A 23,568-nucleotide genomic window follows, 5' to 3' on the forward strand; every position below is an offset into this window, starting at 1 on the left:
TGAGAACATGTGCATGATAGAACTCTGTCACTGGACCCACTGAACTACAGGGAGATCGGAGGAGGGATCTCCAGGAACAGGTCTTTGGCAGTTTGGGAGCACATCTGCATTAGCCTCCATCCCCCACATGCCAAATATGCTGGAATAAACCAGTGGAAGCTGGCTGTTCACGAGGGCAGAACATTGCTGAGAGTGACTGAAGCATCCACTGACATCAAAGGAAAGCTTTAAAAGTTTAACAATGATTATTATCGTCCCACCTCAGTCTTCAGGGCTCAGGTCCTGACCTCTGGGCTGAATTTACAGCAGGAGTCTGCTGGAAAGTTCAGATATTTTCAAAGTCAAAGTCTACGGGCTGAATTTTACCAGCCCCTCGAAGCCGCGGGTCGAGGCGCGGGGACGGTAAAATGCCTCGACCCACGACGTCAAGAAGGGCCCACCCAATATTACCAGCGGTGGCTTGACCTCGGTGTGGCCCCCTCCCCGCCACACGGCGGCGGCACCAAAATTAGCATATGGTAAACAGTACTTACCTTTGCTGATTATGCAGCCTGCCGCCTCTTCACTGACACTTCCGGATTTTCCGATGAATAGGCAGCCGTCACGTACCATCCTGTCTATGACTGGAAAAGCCGACGGATCCACAGAGGCAGAAGGTAAGTTTCTTTTCAGGGATCTCACTCTGCATACCAAAAGGGAGGAGGGAGGAGGACATTACAGGGGTCTCACTCTGCGTACTAGCAGGGAGCAGGGAGGGGGGGATACACAGGGCTCTCACTCTGCGTTCTTAAAGAGAGGAGGGAGGGGAGAATACACAGGGGTCTCACTCTGCCTACTAGCAGGGAGCAGGGAGGGGGGGTTACACAGGGCTCTCACTCTGCATTCTTAAAGGGAGGAGGGAGGGGGAAATAAATAGGGCTCTCACTCTGCATACTAGAAGGGAGCAGGGAGGGGGGGATACACAGGGCTCTCACTCTGCGTTCTTAAAGAGAGGAGGAAGGGGGCATTACAAAGGTCTCACTCTGCATACAGAAAGGGAGGGGGGAGGGGGGGATACACAGAGATCTCACTCTGCGTTCTTAAAGAGAGGAGGAAGGGGGCATTACAAAGGTCTCACTCTGCATACAGAAAGGGAGGGGGGAGGGGGGGATACACAGGGATCTCACTCCGCATTCTGAAATGGAAAGGGCCTGGGATTACTGGAGGGAAAGCTCTGCTGGCATGAAGGGAGGTACTGTATACCATCCCTCCGTTAACAGTGTACGCTCTGTGTTTGTTTGTGAGGGAGCAATGGCACACTCGGTACCTTGTGTGTGGGCAGGGTGCCAGAATGGGCAGGAGCATTAAGATTATATGGATGGTGGGGGCAATCGATTCAGCTGGTAGGACCTTGATGTGGTCATGCTGTGCCACTCTGAGTGTTGGCCAAGATGGACAATGCCATGGCATACCACATAGTTGATCCAGGAAAGCAGCTGACAACACCAATCCATGCCCTGTTAAGAACCTTCGAATACATGAAGGGATCAAATTTATTTATCACACGGAAATAGGTATGGCTCATCCTACATTATGTGATCCTCTGCATGTGAGGGTCCGTATGTACCAAAAGCAATATCAGCAGGGCAGGTGCAATCCACTTAGAGGCCCCCGGTCATGAGCAGCAGCCCCCAAGGGGGGCTCACCATTACATATGCCATGCATCTACAGGCCATCTGATGTCAGAGCACCAGTGTCAGAGGCGATTGTGCATGTAGAGAGGGTGGTGAAAAGTCTCTGTGCCCTGCTCAAGGATGACCTGTAGCCCATGGGCTCCAGCAGACATCCCATGCCATTGTTCCTCAAAGTAGCAGCGGTTCTCAAGCCTGACATCTCTGCACCTTTTTTAGGGGCCCAACAGAGACCTTTGTGGGGTCAGACAGTCAGCAGTGCACTGCTACGTCAGGGAGGTCACCAATGCCCAGCACCGGAGGGCCAGTGAGGATGTCCGCTTCAGGACAGACTGTCACAGCCAGGTCCAGAGGGCCATTGGTTCTGGCACCATTGTCAGAGAACCATAGGTAGTAATGTTCATAGACAGCACTCATGTGGCCATCAGGCCTACTGCTAGGCTACCACCTGCTGATATTACCATTAAAGGAGCCCTCTCAATCCAGGTGAAGGTGGTATGTGATCATCGCAGATGCTTGCAGTGAATGTGTGACCGCTTCTCAGGCAGCTGCCAGTCCCGGCTGCCAATGCTGTTCACTAAACTGGCTCAGATGGAGGGGTGGCTTCTTGGAGATAAGGGCTATCCTTTGCAGACATGGCTCCCGACACCAATGAGAGACCCCACCACTGCTGCAGAGGAGAGATACAAGGCCAGCCACTGAGCTACATGAGTCACCATTGAGCAGGAGATCGGCATGCTAAAAGAGCATCTCCAATGCCTGTATGGATAGGGTGATAACTTATACTCTGGGCCGAAAAGGCCAGCTCCTTTCTTTGCTGCTCTGTGCAACTACATACCCAAGACATCAACAGGATTCGTCCTTGGACTATGAAGATGCTGAGGACCTACAAATGAAAGACGCATGGGAGGGCAAATAGCACCCAGGCTCTGCATGCAGGGCTAGCAGTGAGCTAGGGATGTACGGAAGTGGCTTATCAGACAATGGCTGTCTGCTCCATAGGAACCAACATGAGCTCTGCAAGCCACACATCACCCTCGCTCACCTGCTGTGCACCAGTCCACATCTGCAGCATCCCTGTATAAACCATTAGAAGCAGCAGCTGACTGAGCCAATGTCCATGTCACTGCATCCGTGGAGATGCTCATGAGTAATTTATTTTTTTACTTATTTTATTTAGAGATACAGCACTGAAACAGGCCCTTCGGCCCACCGAGTCTGTGCCGACCAACAACCACCCATTTATACTAACCTTACAGTAATCCCATATTCCCTATCACCTACCTACACTAGGGGCAATTTACAACGGCCAATTTACCTATCACCTGCAAGTCTTTTGGATGTGGGAGGAAACCGGAGCACCCGGCGAAAACCCACGCAGACACAGGGAGAACTTGCAAACTCCGCACAGGCAGCACCCAGAATCGAACCCGGGTTGCTGGAGCTGTCAGGCTGCAGTGCTAACCACTGCGCCACTGCGCCGCCCATAATGGTGACATGGCAATGATGTTATTGCATATGTTGGCTCTCCTGAAGGGCCAACGGTGCAAAGGGATGTGACATTGGCGCTACATGCTGGCACATATCATTCACACAGAGAAAAGGACACATATGTTGGTGAGGAACATTTGGTGAAAGACGTATTTACATTGCTGTGACACCCTTGTATTCCCATTTGTGTCAGTATGTTCTCTGTAAACCTCTGTAATACCTTTTATGGCATATTTAAGTCTCAAATGTGCAAATTTACGATTATTCTTCAGGTGCGGCATGCGACAAGGAATGTTACACTTGAGTGGGAGAAGAGGATTGCAACTTTACAGGACACTGGGACACAGCAGGGTAAATATGTGGTAGCAAAGCGGAAAGTGCTGGAGTCACTCAGCAGGTCAGGCAGCATCTGTGGAGAGAGAAGCAGAGTTAAACTTCAGGTCTGTGAACTTGGACAAGTTAACTCTGCTTCTCTCTCCACAGATGCTGCCTGACCTGCTGGAATTCTGCAGCACTTTCTACTTTGCTGCCAGATTGACAGCAGCCCCACTCTTCAGCAGTCAGGTAAGTATTCTTCGACAGCTGTCAGGAAGCAGGTGCTGGGGCGTTTAAAATAGGGCCCCAGCACCTGCTGCACAACTGTCAAAACCCTTGCTGTGCCGAATGTTCCGCCTCTCCCCATGTAATATGGTGGGGGGGGGGGGGGGAATGAGCCCCCGTGATATTAATCGCAGATGCTCGGCGCCGGCTGGCGAATGCAGGCATGCTGCCGAGTTCAAAGGGCGCCGCCACAGAGCACGGCGCCCCAATAAAATTCAAAAACAGTTTGCGCACACAAACTGGAATAATTCTGCTCATAAATAGCTTTCTTGACATTGCATATTTTAATTTTTCTCTTTTCCATCTTGCAGTCTCCCAATTCACCTTCCAAAGTCAACAAGATGTGCACCCAAATGGAACCCAGCACTTTGCCACTGTTAATTTATAACTGCTCAATTTGTAGTCACTCTCCTTCTGATTTTCCTTACCTTGCTGGTGAGAAACATCTGGGCTGAAGTCAGGATTTCCCAACGAGGCACAGCTGAGATTGGGAACTGTCCATTTGGGGAACTCTAGGCAAACAAAGAATGGAGCTCCGGTCTCTGCGCGAACCTCATTCCCCACAAATTACAGCTTCCAATTTGGAAAAAGAATCAGTTGCCATTTTACTCCTGTAAATGCTTGAGGACTCACAAGTCACTGTAATTCGATTCTGATAAACACTTGCCTTTAGCAAATAATAGGGTGAATTGCAGAAAAGAATCTTTTTAACTATAGCCTATGTAAAAGTCACTCAAGTTTCAAATAAAGGATGTTTTACAGTTGCTGATTGGATGAGGGAAGGGAGCAGGAAATGGCTGATGAATCCACACCCGCATTACTACAGCAGATCTCATGATAACAGTTCCAGTTACAGCATCCATTTGGATGTCACTAGGGCAAGCTGTCCCTTTCCCTAATTGAGGACAATACCATTAATGTCAATGGTCAGTTCTCGGGAAGACAAGAGAAAAAAGAAGAAAAATATACACAGATTAACAGAAAATAGATTCTGCTTTTTTTTAAAACTATATACATGTTTAAGGGCTGTCACTAATTCACACATTAGAAGCTTCTTATCCCCACCCAAACAGTTTCAGATTTTAGTTGCATGGCTGACTGTTACTCAGATCTACCATCCTCGGTTGAGTGAGTTCTATCAGTTCTCAGCTGGGCTGTCAGAGGGGAGGAAACACTGTCATCATTTGTCCCTTTTGAATCGTACTTTCTGCCAAATAATCACGCAAATTGAACAGCATCTGTGAATAATTTCTCTTGCCCCAATATTGCAATTGAGAAGAATAGGAGAAGGCAATGAGCAAAGTATACAGGAAAAAAATACACTTTTATTTAAATGCATTCTACTTTGCAATGCTGGTCATTTTTTGCCATGAATACTTCTTCATTTTGATGAAATATTTACTCCTGAGCCAATACCGCTTGCCAACTAATCTGGACTGAGTTACGTGCCAGCTCTGGACGGATGAAAAACAAAGTAACATCCCTCAGGATGTAAGAAACATTGGTCTGTTCATCATTCCACCTCATGGTCTCCTTTTCTGCCGTTTACTGCATTGCATCCTTTGTGGCCTATTCCAATTATCCTGACTGATTGGCTTCAGGCCTGTACATTTTATTCCTTTTTTAGGAATCATTTCCTTTGTTTAAAGTTCATGTAACAATTTTGACGGATGGAAAAGTAAATTGAAGTGAGATTTAAAAAAAGCCTCCGGTTCTTCAAGTAGTAACTTCTAAAATATTTTCAGCTGTACCAACTAAGGGGCAAAATCTGTTGCAGGAAATGAAGCAATCTCATCCAAATGATTAAAGTGTGAATAAATGTGATGTTGGTATCTTGTAACATGGATCTTCATGTTTAATTACAAGCATCTGTTGTGCGAAACATTAAGCTCAGCTTTGGTAACTGTATTTTGGGCTGTGGTGTTGAATGGCAAATTCATTCTGAACATGGGCAGCAAAAATCAACCAGAGTAATAGTGACTGGCGATTAGTTACATGATGAGTAAAAAAATTTGAATTAGAGTATTTCAAGTAGTACTCTATAAAAAATGAATTTCATGTCAGTGAATGACAATTGCTTACTGATAGCATTTCCAATTTTCGATGCTGATATTAGATTGCTTTAAATATCTGTACAAGTTCCACATGTTAGAAGAAAAGTAAATATCTCATTAATTTCAGGTCCAAGGAAATCATTTTCTCTAGGGCATTTTTTTGATGGAAACCAAATCAGGTAAAGATACATGAGCATCTGAATTATTATATTATATATATATAATACAAACGTGAGGTCCAGCTCAATATCAGACGTTAATTATTTCAGACCCTGAGCTCAATGGAGAATGACTTTCATATATCTTAGTCAAGATTCTAACTCTTTTCTGGATAAGACAAACCCATAGCAAGTGAAAAGTTCAACAAAATCTTCATTCAAACAAGTCAAGGTGCTTAGATGGCAATGGTAAAGAAACAGAGCCTGGCAAAATTATCTCTTGTATCCTTGTCACTAAATCAATTTGATAGAATTAATTCCTCTCACATAGATCTGATATAACACACAACACATGCAATAAAGTCCAATATGAATTTATTTTAATTTAAACAGGCATTTGCCAGTGAAAAATAAAGTGTCCCATTGAGCAGATGCTGTTTATGATCAAATCCTTTAGTGCTTATCCCACTGAAATACATTCTGCTACTGCTTGGCTAACAGTCAATGGAAATCCTCCATTGTGGCAATCAGGTCTCAGTGACTTGAACCCATGAACTTCTAGCTGAGAGACAAGTTTTCCCTTGTTGTTGTTGTACAATATTTACCAAAACAAAATATCATAGATTATTCACGCAATTAATTTAAGTCCAATAATGGTTGTCTCATTTGGTTTCATAGCACCTGACAGTCTAAACCTCCACTTTGCTCAATTTAAGTTTAAATTTAGAAAGTTTTTCTGCAGCTTTCATTTAATGTTATAAAGCATGCAGTTTTAAAAACATAAAGTAACCAATGAACAAAAGCCACTTAGCTACTCAAGCCTGTTTCTTTTATAGGCCATGCACTGCCTGCCCTGTTATAGATGATTGACATCATCTATTTAACCTCTTGGGATTGGGGAGGGCGATTGTTACCTGGAGCTCAGAAGACCAACATTGAATCATAATGATGTAAGGCTTGATGAATATTCTGGAGTTTAGCTTTGGAAATTAGGGAAAACTTCTGGTGGTTAAATGAGGTGAATTGCAAATGGGACATAATGCTGAACGACTTCCACTGCAGAAGGACATCAGTCTGCTTCTAATCTATAATTTCTCATCACCTACAAATTTATCCAACTCCATTTTGAAGAACTTATCATCATAGCCTCATTTATGTGTTTACTGGGACTCTTCTACATACCGATTGCTCTCAAGAGGGAAACAAATTTCTAACTTTGAGCCTCATTTAAGCTTTTCCCATTTTAAACCTACATCATCAGGTCAGTGCTCATGACTTACATCTACATCATCCATTGAACAATGCATAAATTTAAATGTGCATCTTTGACATGCTTCAGCCAAATATATCACATCTGTACAGTTCCTTAGCATTTATTTCCATAATAATGAGACAGTTTAATGGCACTGCACAAACATACCAAGTGACTTTTCAACTGTGTTGTCTTGTCAGCATTTTCAAGGGTCTGGATCATAATTATTCATATCAAAGCATGGCACATTTAAAAATGATGGATAGTAAAGCTATTTTGTTATTTTAATGGTCACTCAAGGTTTTGAGAGACAGAGTCAAGTTCTACAAATTATCATAATCTCAAATTATAAAGGCCTGTCTAAAAAAAAGTCATATAAACAAATTGGAGAGCATAGTTTCACTCAATAAATACTCAGTGAACTGTGCACAATCTACTATCATTCTCCAGAGAATTCAAGTGAGTATGAATGCATACATTAGAATAGCATTGAAAAATGAATTACTGGCCTCCAGCTTTCAATATCTGGAGGTAGTAAACGTTGTATTTGTCCCTTTGGTAATGTAATCATTTGTTTTTAATGCTAAGATAAAAAAAAGAATTTGAGTATATTTAATGAATTGGGAGTTAGAGTGTACTTAAAATGCCTTTTGTACATGAAAAAAGTTGAATTTATTACCCTACCTTTATTAGAATTATTCATATCTAAAAGGATATTAGATGCACGACACTAAACAAACTTCACTATTGTCCCTTAACTATAAAGAGAGGTCGACAGCCTTCAGGGAATGGGTTAAAAATAGTGCGTACTGCTGTCCAATGGCCCATCACCTCCTAATGTAGTGTTACCCGATCTAAAAAAATAAAAACTACACTACACATTCACACGCACACTCACGCAAGAATCACACAAACACACAATGGGCTGAATTTGGCGGCAGCGCCCTTTGAACTCAGCGGAGCGACCGCGATATTAATCGCAGGGGCTCATTAGAATCACGGCGCCGAGCTGCCCTTCCCGTATTACTTGGGGAGAGGCGAGACATTCGACGCAGTGAGGAACCCTTTGACAATTGTGCAGCAAGTGCTGGGGCCCTATTTTAAGCGCCCCAGCACCTGCTTCCTGACAGCTGTCAAAGAATACTTACCTGACTGCTGAAGAGTGGGGCTGCTGTCAATCTGGCACCAAAGCAGGAAGTGTTGCAGAAATCCAGTAGGTCAGGCAGCATGGGTGGAAAGAGAAGCAGAGTTAACTTGTCCAAGTTCAGAGACCTGAAAGTTAACTCTGCTTCTCTCTCCACAGATGCTTCCTGACCTGCTGAGTGACCCCAGTACTTTCCACTTTGCTGCTATATACTTACCTGCTGTGTCCCAGTGTCCTGTGAACTTGCAATCCTCTTCCCCCAGTCAAGTGTAACATTCCTTCCTGTAGGCATGCCGCACCTGGGTGAATAATCTTAATTTTGCACATTCCAGAACGTGAGGCTTAAATAGACAACAAAAGGTATTACAGAGGTTTTCAGAGAACACATTGACACAAATGGGAATACAAGGGTGTCACAGCAAAGTAAATACATCTTTCACTAAATGTTCCTCACCAACATGTGCGTCCTTTTCTCTATGCAAATGATGTGAGCCAGCATGTAGCACCAATGTCACATCCTTTTGCATCATTGGACCTTCAGGCAAGCCAACATATGCAATAACAGCATTGCTATGCCACCATTACTCATGAGCATCTCCACGGATGCAGTGACATGGACATTGGCTCAGTCAGCTGCTGCCTCTAATGGTTTACACAGAACCAATGGCCCTCTGGGCCTGGCTGTGAAAGTCCAACCTGAAGCGGACATCCTCACTGGTCCTCCGGTGCCGTGTATTGGTGATCTCCCTGATGCAGCAGTGCATTGCTGACTGTGTGACCCCCACAAAGGTCTCTGGTGGGTTCCTAAAAGGCTGCAGAGGTGTCAGGCTTGAGAACCGCTGTCACTATGAGGAACAAAGGCATGGGATGTTCACCTGAGCCCATGAGCTGCAGGTCATCCTTGAGCAGGGCTCAGAGACGTGTCACCACCATCTCTACATGCGCATTGCCTCTGACACTGGTGCTCTGACATCCGATGGCATGTCATGTGTGGCCTATAGATGCATAGCAACCGTAATGGTAAGCTCCCCTTGGGGGCTGCTGCTCACAACCAAGGGCCTCTACGTCGATTGCACATGCCTGTTGGCATTGCCTCTGGCGTATAGGGATCCTCACATGCAGAGGATCACACAATGTAGGATGAACCATACCTATTTCAATGTGATAAATAAAGTTGAACCCTGCATGTATTCGAAGGTTCCTCACAGGGCATGGATTGATGTTGACGGGTACATCAGCTGCTTTTTTGGATCAACTATGTGGCGTGCCATGGCATTTCCCATCTTGGCCAACACTCAGAGTGGCACAGCATGACCAAATCAAGATCCTACCTGCTGAATCGATTACCTTCACCATCCATAAAACCTTAATGCTCCTACCCTTTCTGGCACCCTCCCCACACACAGGGTGCCTAGTGTGCCATTGCCCCCTCACAAACACAGAGTATACACTGTTAACAGAGGGATGGTACATGGTACCTCCCTTCATGCCAGTACAGCTTTCCCACCAGTAATCTCAGACCCCCTCCCTTTCAGAATGCAGAGCTAGACCCCTGCATATCCCCCCTCCCTCCTCCCTTTGAATGCAGAGTGAGACTCCTGTATATCCCCCCTCCTCCCTTTAAGAATGCAGATTTAGACCCCTGTGTATCCCCCATCCCTCCTCCCTTCTGTAATGCAGAGTGAGGACCCGCTAACTTTTCAGATCGTGAACGGGACGGCACGTGACAGCTGCCCATTCAACAAAAAATCCAGCAGTGTCAGTGGAGAGGCAGGGGGCTGCATAATCAGCAAAGTTAAGTAATCATTACCATATATTGATTGTGGTGCCGCCGCCATGCAGCAGGGGGGCAGCACCGAGTTCCTGTCGCCACCGGTAATATGCGGTGGGCCCTTCTGAACGTCGCGGGGCCAGTAAAATTCAGCTCAATAGATTACAGAGTGAAAAGTATATTTTGTGGTTGGATTAGAGTCCAGAATAAATAAAAATTAAATACACAATCTGTGACGTTGGATGATTCGGTGATCTTCCGGCTGAAGTTGTATTCTTGAAGTCTTTGGCTGGTCAAAGTGCACTTTGTGGCTGGCCTGCTTGGCTCAGGGTTTATTTGGAGGCAGGCTTGTAGTTGGCTCTTTTCCCCGGTGTCTCTATTTGTAGCAATCTGTAGGCTTGGAGGGTCCACAGTCACAAACAGTTTTCAAACTTGTGGTGCTATCTGGAAAGAGAGGAAGGGAGGCAGACAGCCTTTCTGCTGCTGCACAGTCTGAGTTACTGCTTGACTCTCTTTGTTCAAGGAAACTCTAGATTTCGCAGAGATAGATAGCCGGTTACATGACTGCCTCAGTGTATTATCTGGGCCCTTCTAATAGGATCAAAGGATCATAGGAAATAGGAGCAGGACTAGGCCATTCGGCCCATCAAGCCTGCTCCACCATTCAAACAGATCATGGCTGATCATCTTCCTGTACGCTATTTTTTCCCACTGTCCCCATTTCCCTTGTTGTCGTTCGTATTCAGAAATCTATCGATTTCTGTTTTGAACATGCCCAATGATTGAGCTTCCACAGATTCACCAACCTCTGAGTAAAGAAATTACTCCTCACCTCAGTCTTAAATGGCTTGCCCCTTATTCTGAGACTGTGTCCCCTTGTTTGAGACTCACCAGCCAGAGAAAGCATCCTATCCACATCTACCCTGTCACGCCCTGTAAGAATTTTATAAGTTTTAATGAGATCACCTCTCATTCTTCAAAACTCTAGAGAATACAGGCCCAGTTTCTTCAATCTCTCCTCATAAGACAAACCTGCCATCCCAGGGATTAGTCTGGTGAACCTCTGTTGCTCTCCCTCTATGGCAAGTATATCCTTTCTTAGATAAGGAGACCAAAACGGTACACAATACTCTAGGTGTGGTCTCACCAAGGCTTTATACAATTGAAGCAATACATCTTTACTCCTGTACTCAGATCCCCTTGCAATGAAGGCCAACATACCATTTGCCTTCTTTTTTGCTTGCTGCACCTGCATACTAGCTTTTAGTGACTCATGAACAAGGACATCCAGGTCTCTTTGGACATCAACACTTCCCAACCTCTCACCATTGAAGAAGTACACTGCCTTTCTGTTTTTTCTACCAAAGTGGATCACTTCACACTTATTCACATTATATTCCATCTGCCATGTTCTTGCCCATTCACTTAGCCTGTCCAAATCCCCTTGAAGCCTCCTTGCATCCCAACTAGTTTTGTGTCATCAGCAAATTTGGAAATATTACAATTGGTCCCCACATCCAGATCATTTATATAGATTGTGAACAGCTGTGGCCCAAGCGGTACCCCACTAATAACAGCCTGCCATCCTGAGAATGACCCATTTATTCCCACTCTCTGCTTTCTGTCTGTTAACCAATTCTCAATCCATTGCACGATATTACCCCCAATTCCATGTGCTCTAATTTTGTTTACAAACCTCCTGTGTGGGACCTTATCAAACGCCTTTTGAAAATCCAAATACATCACATCCACTGGTTCTCCTTTATCTATGCTACAAGTAACATCCTCAAAAATCTCCAACAAGTTTTTCAAACATGATTTCCCTTTCACAAATCCATGTTGACTCAGCCCAATCATATCATTTTCCAAGTGTTCAGTTATCTCATCCTTTATAACAGATTCTAACATTTTCCCTACTACTGACATCAAACTAACAGGTCTGTAGTTCTCCGTTTTCTCTCTTGCTTCCTTCCTAAATAGTGGGGTTACATTGCTACTTTCCAGTCTGCAGGAACGCTTCCAGAATTTATAGAATTTTGAAAGATAACCACCATTGCATCCACTATCTCTATAGCCACCTCTTTCAATGCTCTGAGATGTAGCTAATCTGGTCCAGGGGATTTATCAACCTTCAATCCAGTTAATTTTTCGAGTACTGCCTCTTTATTAATACAAATTATTTTCATTTCCTAATTTTTATAAGTTCCTTAGTCTGCTAGTATTTCTGGGAGATTGTCTGTGTCTTCCTCCGTGAAGACAGACACAAAGTAATTGTTTAGTCTTTCCACCATTTCCTCATTCTCCACCACAAACTTCCCTGTCTCCACCTGCAATGGACCCATATTCGTCCTTGCTCATCATTTCCTTTTCACATACCGAAAGAAGCTTTTACAGTCTGCCTTTATGTTTCTAGATAGCTTACATTCATAATCTCGTTTCCCTTTCTTTATCAGTTTCTTGGTCTTCCTTTGTTGGTCTCTAAATTGGTCCCAATCCTCGGGCTTACCACTTTTTCTGGTGACTTCCTTTGACCTAATGCAATCCTTAACTTCTTTTGTTAGCCATGGTTGAGTCACCTTTCCTGGTGGGTTTTTGTGTCTTAGAGGAATGTATATTTGTTGTAAACTGTGCAATACTTCTTTAAATACTAGCCATTGCCTGCTTTTACTGTATTTTCCCAATCCACCATACTCACCTTGCCCCTCATACCTTCATAGTTTCCTTTGTTCAGATTTAAGACCCTAGTTTCAGAATGAACTATATCTCTTTCAAACTTAATGTGGAATTCTATCATATTGTGTTCACCATTTCCTAATGACTCCTTTACAGCAAGGTTATTAATTAGCCCTTTCTCATCGCATAATACTAAATCTAAAGTAGCCCGATCTCTAGTTGGTTCTTCAACATACTGCTCCAGAAACCCATCCAGCACACACTCCAGGAATTCATCCTCCACAGCATTCATGCTAATTAGGTTTACCCAAACTATATGTAAATTGAAGTTGCCAATTATTACTGTATTGCCCTTGCTGTGTGCAGCTCCAATTTTATGATTTATACTATGCCCAATATTAACATTACAGTTTGGTTGCTTATAAACCACCAATATTTGCTGCCCCTTGCTGTTTCTTCACTCCACCCACATGAGATTCAAAATTCAGAATTGGATCCCCAGGCCCCAGTATGCCAACATTTACACTTGGCGGGGTTTGCTCTTTCAAAGTCAAGGTATTAGGATTGCCTTGAATGCTGTTCTATTGAAGCAATCTTAGGTAATTCAATCACTTAGAGCAAGCCATTTTTCTGGGTACATGCCCCTCAGACCTCTGTTTCCTGTTGGAGGCCTTGGAATGTGAAAAGGTGTTTCAGATACAAATTGTGGTGGCCATCTTGGTTGGCAGTTTTTTAAAAGTTAACTGCACAACTTTTTCCATTAAAAGTTTAATGTAAGTTTCCAACCAATTACTTAATGTTCCTTATTTGGCATATCATTTTTCTTGATGGTAGAAACACTAACTGTAGCTCAAAGGAGCTTAATACATCCCTATTTATCTACTGTGTAGTTGATTAGCTCAAGTTACAAATGAAGCTGGGATTTTATTAATGCACCTAGGAGATTTGAGACCTATAACAGGTTCTGAGACAGCCCTCAGATACTGTTATGGACTCTTTAATGAAGAATTTCAATACCAGATGAATGCAGGCCAGTGAAGAGACAAAAACTGCAGCAACTCATGCTCCTGAGTGCAATTTCACCATAACAACTCCATCATTCAGAGATTTAGAATTTAAACCTGTCTGGAATCTGCAGGAAAAGAAATATGATCTCCTAATGAAGGTTGAAACCATTTTTATCTTGCCTGTGAAATTCTATAGGGAAAAGGTACTGGTGAACTACATGAAATTTTTAACGTTTTCATTAATAAGCCAAAAAACCAAAGTTCCATCTCACAAATCTTAGGTAGAATTGATCATTAGGTGATTAGGGATAATGTATTTTGAACTTATGATAATTAGTCATAATTATGCAAATTAATCTAATTTGAAAATGACTACTCTATTATAAACTGTACTTCCCATCTTTATGGATATTGGATAGCATAATCATCATGATATAAGAGATAACACATTTATGCATTATGTTAATTACACCTAATTTACATACACTAAAGGTTAATGATAAAACAGACTACCCTATTAACTGAAAAGCTATCAAAGTTATCTTTGAGACTTGGAGGATATAGGCAAGACCACTAATAATCTAGTGAATAGTATATTGTAATACAAAAAGTTTTTTAGTCCTGCATAAATGGTAGCATAATAAATTAAATATTCCCTTTATAAACCACTTTATCAATTGAAAAGAATCATGTAAAAAGTCTTATGGAGACATGGAAAGTACTGGAGTTTAATACTTATTATAAGAATATAAAACCAGGAAGAACTGCTTAGGTTGCTATCTGTATATGCACTCACTATACAGTGACCAAAGCAATTCCTCCCCCACAATATTTTGTTGTTAATAATTATTCATAAATATGAATAAATATTAATAGGGAAATAGCATATATGCTGCTTTGACAGCGATGACCACATCCCAAGAATAAATGTTTTTAAAATATTGTTTCATAAATAAAATGTTTATCATGATGATTTTGAAATATATATGATATAATCATGATATAAGAAATACCATATTTACACATTTTAAAAAATTATTTATTGCGCATCCTAATTTTCCCATGGGGCATTAAGAGTCAACCACATTGTGTGAGTCATAGGCAAGTTGGACCAGGTGATCGTGGCAGGTTACCTTCACTGAAGGACAATCATGAAGCATTTTTACAACAATCCAGCAGCTCTCATGGTCATTTTTTGATGTTAGTCCAAAAATTGTTAGATTATTAAAGTTCACAACTTGCCATGGTTTGATTTGAATTTACGACCTCTATTCTACTGCTAGTCTGGTACCAGAACCACCAAGATGAATACCTATCTATACATATTGTAACGGAGTGAGAGAGGGTCGATAGGTGAGGCATAGGCTTTTGAGAGCTCTGTATCCATTATCTATGTACAGCTTTAAGAAATTGTATAAAATGTCAGAATGCCCAAGGTAAGATGGTATAGCTTTCAGAAAGATAAAAGGCAGGGAAATGATTCAGGCAGTAAGAGGCTATGGGAGTTGTTGTGCAGTGTTTAAATTACTGGTCTAGTAATTCAGAGCCTTGGATTAATGAGCTGGAGTTCAAATCTCACTATGATAGCTGGGAAGTTTAAATTTGGTGAACTAAATAAATCTTGAATTGAAAAAGCTAGCATTAATAAGGTGGCCTTGAAACTATTGGAACTTTATAAAAATTCATTTGGTTCACTTTGGGGATGGAAAATTGTTGTTCTTACTCCAGTACAGCCAATAGGTAACTCCAGGCCTACAGCAATGTGTTCAACTCTGAAATGGCCAAACAAGCCATTAAGCAAGCATTAAACTGCTACAGGCAAGTATCAGGAAAAATAAAACAAGATAGATCACCTGACATTGACCTACACACAGAACGTAACAACTGGAAACAGGAGAAGAGTGGTTGAAGATTGGAAAGAATGGAGTCCCAGGTTTTCAGGAGATTGCACTGGAGGTCTTGGTGGAAAGGAGGAGAAATGACTGGGATCTGCATGGAGGAGGAAGGCAATAGAGGTTAATACCAGGAGTGTAGTCCCAAGGACCTGGATGCAATATTGGAAAAGTTTTACGAGTAGTCAAGGATCAGTGGATTCAGCTGCAAATGCCATCTCCTCCCAACTGAACTACTTGCCTCAGACACTGCTCAATTTACAACCCCATCATAAAGGCATAACATTAAACAACCTTCAATATTGTCCATTACTTAAAAAGAGAGGTGTACAGCCTTCAGGGAATAGGTATAGAAACAAGTAACTATTGCTGTCAAATGGTCCATCACTCCCAAATGCAGAAACACGTTAACTGCAGTTCAAAGGAGCTTAATATATTCTGATTTATGTGCTGTGTAATTAGCTCAAGTACAAGTGGGTGAGGTTGTACACGAGTTCTGCTGCAGAGAACTCACATAAGGACTTCAATGGGGCAGGGTACAGCAAAAGGCTGCTGGGTGTACACATGAAATGCTTAGTGGATTGGGAAGCCTGCTAGAAAGTCTGCATTCAATGTCAGGGAATCCAGCACCATCTTGGCACAGGGTTTTGGGCAGAGTTTGGAGCCCATCCTTTCCAGTATGGAAAGTTAGTGCCCATTAATGCTGCTGTGCAGACAAAATGAGGCCAAAATTGGATAAACCCCGAAAATATATGAGGGAATTGCAATGCACGATTTACACAGACCTTTTGATGCAGGTAACATGCAAACATTGTTTAAATGATTGTAGTGGCCAGCTTGTTGCAGCACAAACAGCAGCCACCCAATGTGACTTCCAGGGTGTCATTGCAGTCCAACAATCTGTCCACCAACCAATTAATATATTGCTGAGACGTTGCCCTGGGGAATGGGTCTGTGAGGCTAGTGGTACCGTTGGTAGGATATGGCATTTTAAGATACATTCACTGAACTTGACTCCTTCTGTGTGATCATTGAACTTCTTTCAACACTGCATCCAACTCCTTGGAGATAGATTGTTGGCATTGACTGCAGCAGCTAACTTGTCCCATTGCCTTCACAATGTCTGTCTGGAGGGCCTATTGCCCTCCTGTGGGTAGAGGACATGTCCTCCTCTCCACCTCCTGCACCAAGACCTCCAGTGCAGCATCTGAGAACCTCAGAGCATTAGTCACTCTTCTTCTTGTTCAGACTCTCTTCCCCAACCACTTTTAGTACTTTTTCCAGCCTGAATGCATGTCCCCTTCTGGCTTTAAGTAGTGCAGCACAAGTTTAAGTGGCGCTAGCCGTGCACAAACCTGGGATACCTGCTGAGGCATGCAACCACTCAAGAGTGCATGCGGTGCTGAGTTGTACACTACAATCATTTAAACAATGTTTGCATGTTACCTGCATCAAAAGGTCTGTGTAAATCGTGCATTGCAATTCCCTCATATATTTTCGGGGTTTATCCAATTTTGGCCTCATTTTGTCTGCACAGCAGCATTAATGGGCACTAACTTTTCAATCTCCATCAGAGAGGCCATAAGGGTGATTGCTGCAGAAATGTAATTTTGTAAAAATTCAGTCTTCAGATATGGGTATCGCTGGAAAGGCAGCATTTATTGCTTATCCCTAGTTACCCTGACAACTAACAAAGAACATTAATGATTCAATCTAACAGCTTCATTGTCACATTTTCTGATCGCAGAGTTTTGAACTGAATTTAAATTTTCAAACTGCCATCGTGGGATTTGAACTTGCTCCGTGGATTATTGGTCCACACCTCTGTTTTACAAGTCTAGCAAAATAACCACTGAACAATTTTGCTCGTGATCATTATATTATAGTGTTCTGCGTAAGATCTCACATTTTAGATCTGCTATTGCAAATCTCTGGAAGAATCACATGGCACTCCCAACTGAATAAAAACAGAAAGTGCTGGAAATACTCAGCAGGTCTGGCAGCATCTGTGGAGAGAGAAACAGAGTTAACGTTTCAGGTCTCTGATCTTTCATCAGAACGCTAAGCTGACCTTTTGACAGCAAAAGGCTGGATGTCAATGGGAGTCATTTGCTTTCCAATATAACCATTACGATTTACAAGCAATTTTTCTCCTGGCTTTAGCAGTGTAGTTCTGAATTTTATGTTTCACTCTGGGTTTACTTTCATGCGATCTTTCTGTCCTCGATCACGCTCGCGTACATGTTGATCATTACCTTTGCGGGGTAGCTCAGGAAGACGTACAGGATGGGCGAAGATGAGCACAGCTGGAGGTTTCCAGTGGTCGAGTGAGGAATCACTCTGTAATTGTGACGAAAATGATACAACTCCTGCATCCAGGACTTGCTCTCAGCAGAAACTGGACAGATCACTTTTTTCGAGGTACACATGAATCTCTCAACTTCTCCATTAGCTTTTGGCCAACAGGATGTGAATTTTCGATGAGTGAAGCCCATGTAGTTCATGAATTTACTGAACTCATCACTGTTGAATGGGACTGCATTGTTGCTTCTCCAAAAATAGGAAAATCTGGTCAAGCTTTTGGATAACTGCTTTTGCTGAGGTGGACGCAACTATTTCTACAACTGGGAATCTGCCATAACCGTCAGTTACAACCAGCAAGTGCTCATCAGTGGACAAATCTGAGACGTCTACATTAACTTCAGTCCATGGGCCTGCAGGCAGTTCAGACACGTTATGGTTGCTTGATATGGCAAACACTGATTTGGGGTTCCACCATGCAGTCAATTCCTGGAAACCATACTTTTTCCCAAAGAAGTTGCTTGGTTTTGACAATTCTCTGGTGACCTTCATGTGCTATCGCTGCAACACATTCTCTCAATTACTGCAAAATGACAATGCAGTTGTGGCATAATACAAGTTCAGAAGTGTTTGCAACTGTGAACTTATTTCAAACATCATGAAGACCTTGTAGCGTTTGAGCGATTTTCATTAGTAGATGCCCTCTCAATCAGGTCTTTCCAGTTTTGTGATTCCACAGCTGTCACAGATAGCTGCAACGCTTCATATTGTTTTGTTACCACTTGGCTGTCAGTTAATTTTAGCGACTTTGGAACCGTGTTTACGCTGACATAGTTAAGATGTTGTTTGGCAGTCTGTTCTTCGCAACTAGTCAGCAAAGGATGGCATGAAAGGTAGTCCACTGGGTTAAGCTTGACTGGTTGGTACTCAACATGGAACTTGTACTCTTACAGTTTAAATATCCAATTCTCTATTCAAGTAGGTGGCTTGCTTTGAGGATTGTTGAATGGCTCACTAGTGGCCTATAATCGGTTATCACCTCAAACTCGCTTCCAAACAAGTAGAGATGAAAAGGCAGGATGCTCCATATGATTGAGGGTGCTTCTTTCCCCATTTGCGAATATCATTCTATGGCGTTTAACAATCTGCTTGACATCATGACGATTGATGGGTGACCTACTTTGTCTTTCTGCACGAGAACTGCACCTAAGCCAACTGGGCTCACAACCGCGACAAGCTGGGTGGTTTTCTTAGGTCGAAGTAAGCGTTTGTGCAACTTGCTGACAACTGTTTGATCTGGTGTACAGTTTGTTTGTGCAGTTTAGTCCATTCTGACTTGATGGTCTTTTTCGTCAGATCGCGTAGGGGGGCAGTGAGGTCAGGAATGAAACAACTATAGTATCCAAGCAGACTTCAGACTTTGTACACGTTCATAGGATCTGCAGCATTTGCAATGGTTTCAATTTTCCATGGAGCAAGTGATACTCCATCACTGCTGATTATATGACTTAGATTCTGCTTTTATAGAACAGGTTCAGAGTGAGGTTGCTGTAGTATAAGGGTAACAAAGGATTGATCTTGACAGCATGTAAAGATTACTGCCCAACATGAGGAGGTAAGAGATCATGCGGGGGAGACTCGAACAGTTACAGCGAGGCTTTTGAAGGAGACACACGGGCTTGTGTGGAGTGTATGTAGTTACTATGCAATAAAGACTTTTGTTTAAACAATACAGTCTAAGAACCTCTCTGGCTAGGCTTTATATGATGGCAGCATAAAGAACTAAATATATAACATGGTGAACAGCGCTGGGATTGAAGTCCTACACCCAGAACAGAAAATTTTAAGCAACAATCATCCTTCAGCCAAAGGGAAGAAACTTTAAAATAAGTAGCTGGAGAGAAAAAAACAAACTACATACCGCAGAATACAGAGAAAAGCTCCATAGAAGGGAGGTGTGGCTGAAAAGCAAGCGATCGGGTAAGTCATTGTGCCGACGATCAAGAAATTCCCGTTTTTTAAAAATCCTCTGAAGAGCTTAAAAATCTAATTTTCTAAAGGCTCACTGTGAGTGAGAGAGAAGAAAAAGGGAAAACCCAATCCCTCACTCGGGTTAAACGTGAGGGCGGAGAGTGGGAAACCCCTGAAAAGTGCGTAAACTGAAAAGTCCGATAGTGAAAAAATGTGTGGGAAAATCTCAAACACAGCAGAGTTTTCATTAATGCAGCTAAGCTGAAGAGAAAACAAATCATTAAAGCAGTCAAGCTTGAACAAAATAAATAAACTCTAGCTTAAAAAAAATCACAACTGGAACTGTCTATCAAACAGCTCTGTCAATTCCAATTAGCAACTGTGTAAACATTTCAGTGAACTGCCAAAAGAAAGGGGAAGTCCCTACCAGAAGCCTATAAAAAACAAACAGGGAACACTGTCAAGCACCTGCTACACTCCATCAAAGCAAGCTAGCCTGAAAACAAAGTTTCTTAAAGGGGACCATTCTAAAAAATCTATAAAGCATTTTAAAAATGGATCAAAATTGTCACGTGCCAGAGAGTTTTAAAAGTCACAAGCAATCCAATAAGACTCAAAACTGGATACTATGGAAGAAAAGGTTCCTCAGATACAGAATTGCATTGAAATTGGACAGCAATTCCAAAACAGAGCAAATGAATACATTATTATATTTGGTGCTGTAGCTGATGATATAATAGCAAAACAAAGTCTTGATGAAACATCAGCCAAATTCGAAGTTTTAAAAGCTTGTGTTTCCTACTTCAACTTGCACAGCTATAACAGACCAATCTTGTGAGGTGAAAAAAGACCTTGTACAAGAAACCGCCTGCAACTGTTCAGTTCCTTCACCAGAAGGCTGAACAAGAGGCACCAGGAAAAACGGTACACTGTGGTGGGGAGAGCGAATGATGCCTTTAAAACTTGCCAGTGCTCTGGTGCAAAAACTTCCCACAGGCGAGAACAATGTTCTGCCAGTAGAGCAGAATGCTGTTATTGCAGAAAAATAGGGCATCTCAGTAAGGTGTGCCAAAATAAAATCTCGACTACCTCAACCTCTAAAGAAAAGGTATTTAAGAATAGAAAGGGAAGTGACGTTACACAACCTCCTGCAGCGGACCAATCAAAATATTTTCTGGGCAAAATCAATGATCCAAAACAAGCATTTTGGTTGGCAGACGTACATGTCACTGGACATATCACTAATTTCAAACTCAACACCAGAGCAAGTGTGATGGTTCTGTCAGATAAAGAGCCGGGGCTATCCACACACGTTCTGCAACCAACAGAAACTCAGTTACATGGCCCAGGAGGTGTTGTACTTGAAGTAAAGGGGGAGTTACAAGCAACACTTCAATATAAGGGAAAGCAGATATTAGAAACACTGTATGTCCTAAGCAATCAGGAGTTCTCACTCTTGAGTAGAAGAGTTTGTATTGACCTTCATCTTATAGAGAAAGTTGAAGAAGATAAACAAGAAGAATCCAGGAGTCAAGACAGAGGGAGAGCCTCCCACCTGACCTGAGCACTGCAGAGCGTCCAGATTCCACCCAAGAGAACCCGCATAACACAACACAACCCGCCATGCCGTTCAAAGGCTGCAAGAGCAAGAAAGAGAAAGTACAAGACAAAGAAAAGTCATATCAAAACGAACAGACCAGTAATTATAACAGAAGATACCATACAAGAAACCTACCAAAGTTGTCAGAAAGGCAAAAGGTATGGGCACGGAACCCAAATAGAGAAGGGGCAATTCTCCAGAAAGACGAGAATCAACAGCAATCTTATCTACTACAAACTCAAGAAGATACTATACGGAGAAATAGAAAGAACCTTATTCCTTTACATCAAAGACGTCATACCTAGCGTAAAGGAAGATGGTTGTTGTTGTTGGAGGTCAAACATCTCAGCTCCAGGTCATCACTGCAGGAGTTCCTCAGGATAGTGTCCTAGGTCCAACCAGCTTCAGCTGCTTCATCAATGACCTTCCTTCAATCATAAGGTCAGAAGTGGGGATGTTCGCGAATGATTGCACAATGTTCAGCACCATTTGCAACTCCTCAGATACTGAAGCAGTCCATGTATAAATGCAGCAAAACCTGGGCAATATCCAGGCTTGAGCTGATAAGTGGCAAGTAACATTCGTGCCACACAAGTGCCAAGCAATGACCATCTCCAGCAAGAGAGAATCTAACCATCTCCTCTTGACATTCAACGGCATTACCATCGCTGAATCCCCCACTACCAACATCCTGAGGGTTACCATTGACCAGAAACTGAACTGGAGTAGCCATATAAATACCATGGCTACAAGAGGTCAGAGGCTAGGAATCCTGCAGCGAGTAACTCACCTCCTGACTCCCCAAAGCCTGTCCACCATCTACCAGGCACAAGTCAGGAGTGTGATGGAATACTCCCCACTTGCCTGGAAGGGTGCAGCTCCAAAAACACTCAAGAAACTCGACACCATCCAGGACCAAGCAGCCCGCTTAATTGGCACCCCATCCAAAAACATTCACTCCCTCCACCACAGTGGCAGCAGTGTGTACCATCCACAAGATGCAGTGCAGCATTGCACCAAGGCTCTTTAGACATCATCTTCCAATCCTGTGACCTCTACCACATCGAAGGACAAGGGCAGCAAATGGTTGGGAACACCACCACCTAGTTCCCTTCCAAGCCACACACCATCCTGGCATGGAACTATATCGCCGTTCCGTCACTGTCGCTGAGTCATAATCCTGGAACTCCCTTCTTAACAGCACTGTGGGTGTCCCTACCCCACATGGACTGCAGCAGTTCAAGACGGCTGCTCACCACCACCTTCTCAAGGGCAATTGGGAATGGGCAATAAATATTGGCCTAGCCAGTGATGCCCACAGCCCAAAGGGTATGGGGAGAAAGTGGGAACAGGTTACTGAGTTGGATGATCAGCCATGATCATAATGAATAGCGGAGCAGGCTCGAAGGGCCGAATGGCCTACTCCTGCTCCTATTTTCTATGTCTATCTTTCTATGAATGAATAAAAAACAAAAATCGATCATACATTTTGACAACTCATGATGAACTGAAAATTCAAAAAGCACTGAATGCTACAAACCTTAACAAAAGACGTCCAAGTCAAGAACCAAAGGATTAGAAGCCTCCTGATAGGTTGAATCTATGAAGTCAGAGACTTGGGGGAGTTGGGATAGCATGTAAATAAAAAAAGTGGATGTATGTAAATATATATTGGGGTAAAGACTTAGGGGGAGATGTAGTATAAGGATATCAAAGGGTTAATCTCGAGAGAATGTAAGGATTACCACCCACCATGATGAGGTAAAAGATCATGTGCGAGAGACTTGAGAACAGTTACAGCATGGCTTCTGAAGGAAACACACAGGCTAGTGTGGAGTGTATATAGTTACTATACAATAAAGATTAATGTTTAAACACTACAGTCTAAGAACCTCTCTGGCTAGACTCTATAGGGTGGCAGCATAAAGAACCAAATATATGACAGTTGCATTCTCCAAGACATTGTATGCATGCACGTAGGCAA

Source organism: Heterodontus francisci, chromosome 7 (assembly GCF_036365525.1).
Source record: "Heterodontus francisci isolate sHetFra1 chromosome 7, sHetFra1.hap1, whole genome shotgun sequence".
Lineage (NCBI taxonomy): Eukaryota > Metazoa > Chordata > Chondrichthyes > Heterodontiformes > Heterodontidae > Heterodontus > Heterodontus francisci.